At 41.9% G+C, this 13,330-nt stretch overlaps 1 protein-coding gene and 1 long non-coding RNA gene across 3 annotated transcripts in view; one reads left to right on the top strand and one right to left on the bottom strand.

Moving 5' to 3' along the window:
• The window catches only part of LACTB (lactamase beta), a 30,115-nt gene that overhangs the window by 12,438 nt on the left and 4,347 nt on the right, over positions 1–13,330 (top strand). The gene's annotated exons all lie outside the window — the stretch shown is intronic.
• On the bottom strand, positions 3,726–10,987 carry LOC141994511 (uncharacterized). The gene is made up of 3 exons (XR_012641149.1): positions 10,806–10,987; positions 4,602–4,749; positions 3,726–4,169 (listed from the first exon to the last, which is right to left on the bottom strand). It is a non-coding gene; the product is annotated as an uncharacterized LOC141994511 (long non-coding RNA).

Genomic DNA, 13,330 nt, shown 5'->3' with positions numbered 1-13,330 from the left:
ACAAGCACTGAACTTGAGGTTTGTTGACTCAGCTGTTAAATTTTGGCATGGGACGAGGTTTCTAACTGAGTGTCATGAGCAGATTATAGAAAAACCTCATGGGTATCTGAGTTTGATATGCAGCTTTCAGATTTCCTGTGTTGGAAAAAATACTTTGTGTTCTTAATGGAGAATGGTTATCCAAGTTTAACTTTTTTTTTTTGTTAACTCTAAAGCAGTGGAAATAGTACTCCTATGAAAAGATATGTAATTCAAGTTCAAGATTTATAAAAATTTGTTACATCCTTAATTTAAATGTGTATACATGGACTAGTGTATTGGTATTACTGCTTCAGACATTAGTTGTTTGTTTTTTTAATTTATAATATTGTGATCTGAATTTTGCAGCCGCTTTACAATGCACATTAGAACAAATTGCAGACAGTGATAAAATAATATAGATAATAAGCATAATCACATCACCAGCTGGTGGTTGTATGTGTAGCTAGAATGTTTATGTTTGTGGCAACGCTCCTATTGCTCAGTTTATGAAAATTACATTATTTTTCCTAATGTATTTCATTGCTTTGATGGAGGAGGAGAAAATAATGTGTTAAGGAAATTGGTCACACTGGCATGGCCAATTTATCTGTTCTTGGGAAACTCACTTATTTCACTTGCTTAAGTAACTTCCATCGGTTCTCAAGGTGTAGCAAAATATAAAGCAAGTTCTTTCCTAAAAGATGTGCTTGGCTAAGCTTCAATATAGTAGTGGCAAATTAACTGTAACTCAGTGAGCCGCTGCGATCATGAATGTAGTTATAATGGGCTGATCTTGCCAGTTGCTGAGCATGCTGCAACTCCAGCTGAGCACTTTGAGGGTAGCAGGTTGGTTAGCAACTGGCGAGATCAGGCCCTTCGTTTTAGTGTATTTTTTGGGGGCGCTAGTGATGAGACTTTAGTTTTTGAGTTGACAAAACATAAGGTAACAGTGTGCATATCTAGTATTGTGGGGAAGGGTGGGTGAATGCAAGCCTTAGCCAACCATTTTTTCTTTTCAACCCCAGGTAATTTTACATGTAGATAAGTTTTGCATCTGATCAATACTACTATGGCTGTCTTCTAAAGTTAAACCAGGATTTTTCCAATCTCTCTATTCTGCTGATCTCTTTGTAAGAGAGCTTCCCTCTCTTTAGTAGTCTAGCACCCTTCTCAGTACCCCAAGGCCCTATTATTATTGACTTTCAAAATATTTCATTCTGCAGACCACTAGACAGGGCTTTGTAGGGTAAAGTATAAGAACTAGTAAGGCTAGTCAACTAACAAGCCTCTATTTTTACTTAGAAGGTGGGGGTTTTATGCCAAAATGTGGGCTCCATTTTTCCACTTAAACTGTGAAAGAATTTATTTGATTCTTCTCCTTCGATTTGTTCCTTCCTGGCCCCTGTATTCCCAGCTTTGCTGGAAACTACTTCATCTGCACAACTACTTTCGCTTCCAAGTTACCACGTTCAACTATTCAAAGTGAAAGTTAGTTAATTTGAAATGTCTTCCTAAACTCTCTTTTCTCTTCCTTTCCTTCCCTTCCACTTTTTCTTGTCCCTTTTTTATTTCATTTTAGTAACTTTATTATTTTATCATTGTGTCATTTTCTATTTCCTGTGTTTTCATCTTTTTCCTGGCTGGCTGGTTACTTAAGTCTTCTTTTTTTCCAAAAGCATGAAAAATACTGTTTTGCAAGTGATCTCACCAGTAGTGAGTCAACTTGGTGAGCAGGCAAGATCAGCTCTGCCCTGACTTTGTTTGTTTGTTTAGAAACCAAGACAATTTCACTGAGTACTGAAACAGAAAGCAGAGGTAATTCATGTAAAACGCTGGGCCGCCATAGTAATTAAATCCCCTTTGCATGTCCACATTATAGTCCTTGTGTCGGCAGTATCTGTCCTCACTTGCATCGATGCAGGCAGCAGTGCACCCTGGATAGGTATTCTGCTGTGCAATATCTAGCTCAGGGTGTTTTGGGAAGGGTTTGTAATGCCTCAGGGGGCAAACAAGTCACACAGGCGTGACTGGGAACATGGTTTCAACATCCCATGATGCAGTTTTCTCCATCCCATAATTTTATCTGCATCCCGTAACATTTTATGCCTTTTTCAAAAGCCGTGCAAATCCGTGTGTCTGCCATCTCTGTGAGAAGCATGGATCCTGCACAGCTCTGCACTATTGTAATGAGGATTGTGAACACAACGCACCTGATTCTGCAGTATATGCAGAGCTGTGGGGAAGATGACGATTCCATGCAGGCTGGCTTGCTGTGCGCCATGGAAAGAAACAATTCAAGATGGTTGTTGGCCAGATGGTGCAGCAGCAGTCTGGGCCCGAGAAACAAGCACTAACTGATGGGATCGCATAGTTGCAGGTATAGGATGATGAGCAGTGATTGCAGAATTTTCAGATGCACAAAGCCACATTCCTGAAACTGTGTGTGGAGCTCGTCCAAGCCCTCTGGTTCAGCGACTCCAAAATGAGAGCTGCACTCACAGTGAAGAAGCGAGTGGCAATCGCTGTGTGGAAGCTTGCAGCGCCAGATTGCTACCGATCAATTGGGAATCAATTTTGAGTTGGGAAATCCACTGTGGGGGTCACTGTGATGCAAGTGTGCAGGGCCTTTAATCACATCCTACTACGAAGGACTGTGATTCTGGGCAATGTGCAGGACATAGTGGATGGTTTTGCAGCAATGGAGTTCCTGAGCTGCGGTAGGGGGATAGAGGGCATGCATGTCCCTATTGTGGCAGCAGACCACCTTGCCACAGAGTACATCAATAGAAAGGGCTACTTTTCTTTGGTTTTGGAAGTGCTGGTGGATCATTGGGGGCATTTTACCGCCATCAACGCGGGATGGTAAGGGAAGGTGCGGGATGCACGCATCTTTCAGAACACATGCCTATTCAGAAAGCTGAAAGTAGGGATTTTCTTTCCAAACCAGAGGATTACCATTGGGGATGTTGAAATGTCAGTAGTGATCCTGGGAGACCCAGCGTTCTCCATAGTCCTGTGGCTTATGAAGTCGTACATTGGACACCTCGACAGCAGCAAGGAGCACTTCAACCACAGGCTTAGCAGGTGCAGAATGACAGCTGAATGTGCCTTTGGACACTTGAAAGGCCGCTGGCACTGTCTACTCACAAGATCAGACCTCTGTGAAAAAAGGATCCTAGTGGTTATAGCTGCCTGCTGTGTGCTTCATAATATCTCTGAGGCAAAGGGGGAGAAGTTTCCACCAGAGTAGAGGTGGAATGGCTGTCTGTTGATTTTTTTTGAGCAGCCAGGTACCAGGGCTATAAGAAGAGCTCAGTGGGGAGCTATGCAGCTCAGGGAAGCTTTGAAAGACCATTTTAATAATGAGTCACAGTAATGTGTGTTGCTATTGTGTGATGTGCCTGGCATGGGGGAAAAGGGGGGGGAGTCTGCACCCCAGTATGAACCTTGTAATGAGTGGTGTGTGTGTGTGTGTGTGTAGTAATATAACATAGCAGATGCACCTATTGATATTATCTGTGAATGTCAGCCCCAGCCAGCATATGTTGTGAACTAATAAAGATGAATTAAGTTTCCATAAATAGACTTTTTTTATTCCAAACACATGTAAACAAACATATATTTATAACTGAATGAAACTTGATAAATACAGGGGAAAGAACAGTCATTTTCATTTCTCAAAGACCTACAGAGACACAGTTGGTATATATGGCCATGATTGTCTGTACTCTCCCCTGTGGTGGAGTGGTAGGGGTAGTGCAGGGGCCCCAAATGCCACCTGGAATGCAGGGGGTGTAGGGAGGTTCCGTAATGCAGGTCTATATGGGCTGCAGAGGGAGGCAAGCAAGGATCTGTTGAACCTGAAGGTCAACAAGACTGTCCAGCATATCTGATTGCCACTTGAAAAGCTCTAGCATCTCCTGCTGCGTGTCACTCTCCTTTTCCTTTTCCCCTGTCCACATGTACATTTATGCCTGTACATTCTGTCCGTAAGCATGATCCTGCGAGCCCTCTGCTTAGTGTCTGCAGACCAAAGGCTTGCAGGATCTCTTGGAACATATTGTCCCGCATCCTCTTTCTTCTTCTCCTTATCTGACTGAGTTGCTCCGCTGGTGTGACTGGAGAGACCCTCAAGCCTACATTTCCAGCTGCAAAAAATACAATGCACAGAGGTCCTATTGTGAAAGTATTCACTACCCTTGATCTATACAAGTTACAAGCACTACATTATCACTTCTGCTTGGGATTCATAGAGCATGACAGCAGTCCTAGTCATGGTGAGTACAGCCCGGGGAAGAAAGGGGTAAATGTGGATAGGGCAATTGAACTGAATTCTGGCATCGTTTTCCATAGACAGTGGTGATTTTAGCTGATCTCTCACTCTTGCGGGTAATGGAGGCTGAAAAGGAACTACTCCTGCATGCATCTGACTGCAGACTACGTCCATATATGCTGCTTGCCAGTGTGTTGCAGTGGTGCCTGCTGAAGGAATTGCTGAATGGTATGGGAAAGTGTCCTACCGTGGTGGAAGAAATAAGGCGGCTATCCCTAGAAACTTTCAGCAGAAGATTGCAAACTACCTTCAGGAAAGTTTCCTCAAAATCTCTCTGGAGGGTTCACAGGACATCCCAGTGCACACAAATCATTCTTCAGGCACCCCTCTGTATGGAGGAATGAGAAGCAGATAGAGGTGGAGTTGCTGTCGGTTATTTCACTGCCTCTTCTTGCCTGATTAAAAAAAGAGTAAATGAACAGATGTGTCCCTGCAAGATCAAAGCAAAGTACATACTTAACCAGAGGTTCCTTCCCCTTCATCAGGCTCGCCTGTGCTGGACTCTAGGGACTGGCTTGACTGCTCTGGAGTCAAACACATCCTCAGGGTTCACTCTGGTGGCCCGTGACTGAGTCCTCCAAAGTATCCACAGGGCCCTTGGAGGGGGGATGGGCGGGGGGGGGGGGTGTTGCTTCAGAGGATGGCATGCAGCTCCTTGTAAAAGTGGCATGTCTGCAGCTGTGCACCCGAGTGACTGTTAGCCTCCCTTGCCTTCTGGTATGCCTGCTGCAGCTCTTTGACTTTCACGCAGCACCGCTGTGTGTGCCTGTTGTAGCCTGTCTCCTCCATGTCCTGAATGATCTGCTCGTAGATATTGACGTTTCTGCATCTGGATCAGAGCTGTCCCTGCACAGCTGCTTCTTCTTACAGACCCAGGAGATACACCACTTCCTGTGTAATCCTGGCAAGACGTGGAGCAGGCATGGTCAACTGAGTAGTTGCTCTGTGAGCTCTCCATGGCTGAGCAAACAGGAAATGGAAGTTCAAAAATTCATGGGGCTTTAAAAGGGGAGGAGCATGTACCTGCATATCTGGCCACAGGGCAGTGGAGTTCAAAACAGTGACAAGAGCGGTCACATGGGTCATTGTGGGACACCACCTGGAAACCACTAAAGTCTAACACAGTGTCTGCACTGATACTGTCGCCCTAACTATGTAAACCTAAGAGCTACGCCTCTTGCAGGGGTGGAGTTAAGTTGGCATAGTGGGCAAAATACATCGGCAGGAGCGACGTTTTAGTGTAGACGCTTACAGAGTTAGGTCAGTGGAAGCTTTCTTGCGTTAACCTAACTCTGTAGCGTAGACCAGGCCTGAGTGTCCTTCACAGACCTGAAGAACAGCTCTGTGTCAAAAATAGTTTGGTGTATTTTCTTGTTTAACTCGTGTACCCTCAGCTAGCTGAATAGTTCTGCAGCTAGAAAGTCTAAATCTGGGGAGGGCCCACATGAATTCTGGGGAACTGTTTAAAAAAAAAATCATTAAACCCAAGATTTAATTTTTAGATTCTGGAGAAAAATTCCCACTCTAACTTTTTTTTTAAGGTGCAGTATCCTGAATTGTAATAAATGATCTCTACTATATTTTTCATAGTTTAGAATGTTTAAAAGAAAATATATTTTCAAAATAGGTCTGTCTAAAACGCATCTTAAACTTCATAGTTTTGTTTGAATTGATTTTGCTCAATCCAAGATTCTGTATAAGCAGAGTGATCATGATACAATTCCAACATATTCACGAGTCATGTTTTGTTATGCAGTTATGTCACTGCTTACAGTGAGTGCTACAGGCAACAAATGATATTTCTATGAGCTGATGGGTTATTGTTATCATTCAGGTGTATTAGGTTGGATAAAAAAAACAAAATAAGAAAGTTCACAGCTGTTATAATATTGTGAACTTCAAGTGTTCAAAAAACATGAGTCAGGCCCCTCTCCCCCCAAACTCATGAGATTTAAAAAAAAAAAAAAAAATTGGGGGTACTTTACTTGCCTTCTGGATTTTCGAGGTTTTTAGGGTTTGTGTATTCAAGCTTTTCTCTGCAGCCATGCGGGCTAGAAACTACCTTTGCTTTTAAATGAAAGCTGTCTTGTGTAATCATGATTCAAGGCCCTGGGGCTTTAAGAGGAGCACCAAAATATCATAAAACCAGGAACAAAATCAGCCAAACCAGCAAACAATATCATAAGACCAGCAACAAAATCATGAATTGGTAACATCATTGTCTGTAACGTTAATGAAGGACAAGTGCTCCAACATGTATAACTATGCATAAAGGAGATAAATGAGACATTTCAGCTCTCTAAGGAGAGGGGTGTGTGTGTGTGTGGTTTTGCAAAAGAGAAGGCTGGAGAGTTCTCTGAGTTTATATGGAGTTGAGTTGTTATGCTGTTGTGGAATTAGCAACTAATGATTTTGTAAACTGTATCACGAGTGCCCAGTTTTCGGGTCCTTTTTTAACCTTTCATAAGCTGAAATAAATATTGTTGGAGGAGAGGAGAAATGTAATTGGGGGTATTCGGTTTGTCCCAGGGACTATTTAATGCTAGACAAAATTCCGGGCTCCTTGTTGAAATTATCCTTGGAAGCTAAACTATAAAGCGTAGTGATAGCTCTCAAACTATAAAACACTGCCACCCTGTGGCTTATTTCATGATGTTTATGATCTAATTCAATAGCACTGAAGTAAACTGGAAAACCTCTGAGAGGTATTATCACCATTGTAGATAAGGAGTACTTGTGGCACCTTGGAGACTAACCAATTTATTTGAGCATAAGCTTTCGTGAGCTACAGCTCACTTCATCGGACTAACACGGCTGTTACTCTGAAACCTGTCATTGTAGATAAGGAAAGTTAGAGCAGTTAAATGCCATAAGAAGTCTGTGGCAAAGCTTAAATCAGTTCTTAGTTCATTTCTTAGATAGTTACCCTACACCTCTCATATATTATGTAAAATAATCCAATTAAATATTTGAGTTATTGAGACACAATTCAACAGTGGCTCTTTTCGATTGTTGCTCATAGATCATCCCAGTTTGCAGTTCTCAGTGGTGATTTCCAAAGTCGTCATCTTGTGCAAGATCGTTGCATGTCTTAAGAAGTGGTTCTGGAATACCTCCTGTTTACAGATGGCCTACAGTGGAATGAACAAAGTCCCATTACCTTGATAGGGTGGCACTAGGAGAAACAGGATCAAATGAAGAAAGGAGAAACTTGGGTTGAATGGTAAACATTCAGACAGTTACTCTAATAAGTAAACCGATTTATTCATGTCTGAATATCAATGACATCGTAGCAGGATTTCCTTAAGCTAGGGGTAGTCAATTTATTTTTTGTCAAGGTCCAGATTTCTTGATCAAGGTATAGTCAAGGTCCAGGCTTCAGAGAAAATAATAAAAACAACAACAATAATGATGGCAAGTAGATAAAAAGATTCCAGGATCTGTTCAAAAGTGGCAGGCAGTTAGGGTTGCCAATTTTGGTTGGGTATATTCCTAGAGATTTCATCACATGACAGTCTTTAATTAAAGATTAATCTTTAATTCCTGGAGACTTCAGGCCATTCCTGGAGGACTGGCAACCCTGCTGGTGATCCACCTATTGACTAGCCCTGCCTTAAACCTTCATGGTCCAGCACTAATTTTGAGCACTCAGTAGCTGACCTTCCCATGATCAGCCACAAACCATCCACCATTTCCTCACTGGTGGTCCCATGCTATGATGATCCTCCACCATTCCTCCCTTAATTTTTTCTCAAGGTTATTTCCATCTCTGTGCTTAATAAGCCCAAAATACATAAGATTGCATGTTAATTTCCAACATCAGGGTCTGCTTTTCTCCAGTAATACTTCTAACATCTGCATTCATCTTTTTTCCCATCCAGGAGATATACAAGAGTCTTTCCCAGCACCACATTTTCAAAGCTTTTATTTTCTTCCTATCAGCAATATTAACTTTCCATGATTCACACCCATAAATCGCTATGGAATAAATTAAGGTTTTTCACTAGTCACACTTTTGTACATTTCAAGATGCCACAGTTTTTCAATACTTTCTTAAGGGAGGCCATAGCTGAGCAAGTGATCCCTGGTTGTCTTCTGATTTCTTTGGAACAGCCTCGTTGGCTGGATATATATGATCTCAGTTAATTAAATTAATCTGCTGCCGCTACAGCTTTGTGTTAATCAAGATGTCTGCTTCCATCCTGTTTTTCTTAGTCATCATGTCAATGTACATAATTTTGTTTTTGTTGCATTCAGGAATAGTCCTGTATTCCTTATTAATTCTTTTTACATTTGTTTCATTGCATTGGTGATTGTAGTAAAGAGTATCATACCATCAGCATATCTGAGGTTGGTTAAGAGGTGTCTTTTGTAGTTTTAATTTTATGTTTGAGGCTAATAGCTGATAATCTGACCCACAGCCCACACTGTGTTGCTGTATCATTAAACAGCTTATTTAATTCTTTGTCTTACCATCAGCTGACTTCCATGTGTACAAACATCTAGGATGCTGGGTGAAGATACATTTTTGTAATGACCAGATGATTAGAGCAGTGGTTCTCAGCCAGGAGGTCTTCCGGGTTACATCAGTTCATCTAGATATTTGCCTAGTTTTACAACAGGCTACATAAAAAGCACTAGCGAAGTCAGTACAAACTAAAATTTCATAGACAATTATTTGTTTATACTGCTCTGTATACTATATACTGAAATGTAAGTACAATATTTATATTCCAGTTGATTTATTTTATAATTATATGGTAAAAATGAGAAAGTAAGCAATTTTTCAGTAATTGTGTGCTGTGACTTCTGTATTTTTATGTCAGAGTTTGTATGTTTTTAAGTGAGGAGTAACTTGGGGGTACACAAGACAAATCAGGCTCCTGAAAGGGGTACAGTAGTTTGGACAGGTTGCGAACCACTAGATTAGAGCAGCAGAATTCAGCTAAATGTCATCCTTTCTCACTTTGTGAACCCAGACCATTGTTTCCCAGTACTTCTTTGAGAGCCTACAGCTCCATTGCTCACATTCAAGTCCCTAGTTACAAGGGTGATATCTTTACTTGATGTTTTAGTGAGTGTTGAGTCCTTGATGGAATTCATTAATCATATTGTCTTCAACTTGTGTAGGGGTGTAAACCTGTTTGAGCAAAGCCAGTCAGTCTTTCCACCAAAGACAAATTTTAATGATTCTTTCACTGAGTGGATTATATTCAAGTGCACACTTGGATGTTTCCTTGGATGAGATTAATGTGACCCCATTTTCTCTCATTGGATCCTGAGTAGTCCACTGCGTATCCATCCATCAGCATGAAATGATTCTTACCCTTCCAACATAGCTTTGAGATTCCACGTATTCCATCTTACATCTTTCCAATTCTTTGGTCACAATGGAGAGGTTCCCTTCATACACACTGTCACATTCTGTGTTCCTTCTCTGATTCATTTATGAAAGTTCAGGTCATTCATTTTCTTCGGTGCAGACATCAGGCACAGTATTTCCCAAGGAACTTGATGCAGCACCATCATAACTACAGCCTGTACTCTTAGTGGTTGGCGCCTCCCCCCCAGTATTTATTTGTTGTGCCTTCTGGCCTGCGGTGGGAGGTGTCTCACCTGTCCAGCATTGCATGTGGATCGCTTTGGCTTTGTTCTGAAGTAATACTTCTTGTCAGAAAAAGTACAGAAGGTTTCCTGTTGCTTTCCTCTGGTTTGTGGCTGCTCTTGGTTAAACCAGTTAAGACAATTATATTAGGCTATAGAACAGTCTCCCAAAGGAACTGGTGGGAGCCCTATGACCTGAAACACTTAAAGCTAGGCAAAATGCTAGTGAACATAGTCTGAGGAGCAGCCCTGCACTGGCAAGGGAGATGCATTGGACAACCTAATGATTCTATCACATCCCTTATTTCTCTAAGGGAAGTCTACACTACAAGCATTACAGTGGCACAGCTGCAGCACTGCCACTGCACCGTTCTAGAGCTGTAGAGTAGACACTTGGTACAGCAGTGGAAGGGTTTTTTCCATCGCTGTAGTAGATCCACCCCCTCACGAAGTGGTAGCTTGATCAATGGAAGAATTCTTCCATCAACCTAGCAGTGTCTACACCGGGGCATAGGTCAGTTTAACTGTGTCTCTCAGGGGTGTGAATTGTTTACATCCCTGATGGACATAACTCGGTCGACCTAAGTTTTAGGTGTAGGTCACCTAATTCTTTGATCTTAGCAGTATACTCTGAATAGCCCTATAATGAGACTGAAAAACAGCAGCAGATCGAACTAATTACTTTTTTTTTTTGGTTCTCTGCCTCCTGAATTTGTGTAACAGTGCCCTTTCCCATTGTTCTTTAGCTTTGCAATACATCATCTTTTTATATGTAATTAATTTATTTTTCTTCTGCTGTAAAAGTAACTTGTCAGAACCATATCATACTGCTTAAAAAAGTACGTACCTGATCCCCTCTGCTGGTTCTGTAGTAGTATTAACATGACAAGAATTGCATGCGGTGTTGTAGCTGTATCAGTCCCAGGAGAAAAGACCTTACCTCACCCACTTTATCTATCTCAAGAACTGAGCACGCTGGGGTGTAATATCAGCCAGAGCTGGCCCAGTACTATGGGGAGGAATCTCATGGACCTTAAAAAGAGAAGAAACCAGAATGGAGTGTTCAGATGGGAGGTGTGGGGCATTTCAAACCATTCAACAACTGATCAGTGGGGGCAATCCGTACAAATTGCTAAAAAAATTAGGAGTTCAGTTCAGTCCATTTGCACATAACCTGTAAAACTCTCTGTGGATACTTGTATTGCCTGAGGTGGCCACTGGACATTTTGGTCTATGCACTCTCATGGGTGAGTTCAGACTCTAGTCTCAATCCTTGGGGGTCTGAATGTGAAGGGGGTCACATTCAGATCTGCTCCCACATGCTCATTTTGGGGGATGTTTAGTCATGAGGTTGTCTGGTCTGTAGTCTTTGGGCAGGAAAATCTTGTGACACCCTCAAAAACAGCCTTTCCAGCTCTGTTTTGCTTTTCCCAGCAGGCTAGAAAATGCCTACGTGTCTGATAGGTTAATTTCCTTTTCTGATAAGAGGTTGTGTAAGAAAAAACAGCTAAAATGTTGCCCCAAATTTGGGGGGCGGTGTACCCCAGATTTTGATCAAGCTAATTTGCAACCTTATTGTGTGCATTCAGCCACCATGAATTAATAAAATATAACACCACATAGTTGAGGATTAATTTGAACAAGTAGGGCTTCTGGAGGCAAGGTCAAAACTAGCTGCAGGCTTGCAGTTTCTGCTAATCAGAATGGGAGGAGGGGAGAAGAAGAGAGTCGTCAAATTGACTGAAAGAAAATAAGTGGTTGGAGATCTTGAGTTTGGGCACCTTTGATATAAAAGCTTATTATGACTAACATTGTTAGGAATGTTTGTGGATGAGTAATTTATTGAAGTTAGAAGAGGTGATGACCCTGTAGGGGTCACTATGGGCTATGTGTTTTATAAAAGTTAGTTATAAAAAGATTAGATAATAGTGTACTTTGGAGCAGTTCTCCGAAGCTATCCTGAAAGACTTTTTCCTGAAATCATGCTCCTTGGCGGGGAAGCTACTAGCCATTGCAGACCACTAGTTAATTACTCAATACCATCTCAGATTCTAGGTAATTATTTGGGATGTTCGAAACCTATTACTTATGTCTCTGTGTGATTTAATCTAATAAATTATAGTTTTAGATAAGAGCATGCTTAATTGTATTAGTCTTTCATCAGCCGGAAGCATGGTGTTCCCATTGATTTATTTCTGATGCTGCCTGGAGTGAAACAGTTAAGTTACCACTGCTTTGGGTTCTGAAAACGCTGGGTAACAGAGTAACATTTACTCACAGGGCTATTTCCAAATTCCCTTGTTGCTTCTATATCTTGGCTTTTACAGTAGGCTTTAAGCTCTGTTTAAAGTTCTAGGTTTAAATTCTTATTATTTATTTGTATTACAATAGAACTTAGAGGCTAACTGAGAACAGTTTGTGCTAGGCACTCACTGCACATACCTAGAGAGATGGTTCCTGTCTTAGCGAGCTTACAACCTAAATAGACAAGACTGAAAAAATATTAGGGAAAGGGATATAAAGTACAAATGAACAGGGATGGTTTGAAAACATCTTATTAGTGCCATGATTTTTTGAGGGGGAGAGCGGTGAAGGGATTGGGTTTCTTTAAATGTTTTGTTGGGGATTTGTTAGGAGATCAGTTAAATGGAAATGCAAAGGAAGGGAGGAGAAAATTGCTGGGAAGGATAAAAGGAACATGGAAGGCAGATGGAGGGAGGCATGGGTGCGGAGGGTTGGAGCAAACAATCAGCACCGGGAAGAGAATGTCTAGAGTACAAACTGCTGTAAAGAGTCTGATGGTCTTCCACTGTGGCTGAATACCTGCTGCAACTGCTTCTGTTTGCAGCTGGCTGACTCTCTGGCTGGTGCTATTCAGGAACTGCTTTTAATCTATAACGTTATAACTCTCTGTGATAGGGTGTATCAGGCATTTGCTGCCCACCGCCAGAGACCTCACTGCCTTGGTACAACCTGCCCTAGGAAAAGAAGGGCAATGAGTTTGGACTTCCAGTTGTTTAGAAAGGCCTCCCACAGTCAGCTGCTGGCGGAACCAGCAAGTTGCAGTCCTCTAGCAACTAGAAGGGCTGGGAGCAGGCAAAGGCCAATCAGGGATCAGCAGGTCAGATGATAAGGACTGGCTGCTAATGGATGGCAGTTCTGGGTGAAGCAGAGGAAAGGATCTTCACTCTGCCTTAGCCCACAAAGCCAGGCTTTGTCGGGATAATTCTGAGCACTCTTCTTTTAGATCAGTGAGAGGCTTTTGATTTATTTTGTGGCATGTGAGGCCCAGACAGGCCATCGTGAGTCCAATATTAATTGGACTTTGAATTAGGCATGCTCACTTCACAGGACCCCCTCCCTCTCCCCCCC

The sequence above is a fragment of the Natator depressus genome, chromosome 10, assembly GCF_965152275.1.
Source record: "Natator depressus isolate rNatDep1 chromosome 10, rNatDep2.hap1, whole genome shotgun sequence".
Taxonomy (NCBI): Eukaryota; Metazoa; Chordata; order Testudines; family Cheloniidae; genus Natator; species Natator depressus.
The sequence above is the reverse complement of the archived record's forward strand: the minus strand, read 5'-3'. Positions and strand labels throughout refer to the sequence as shown.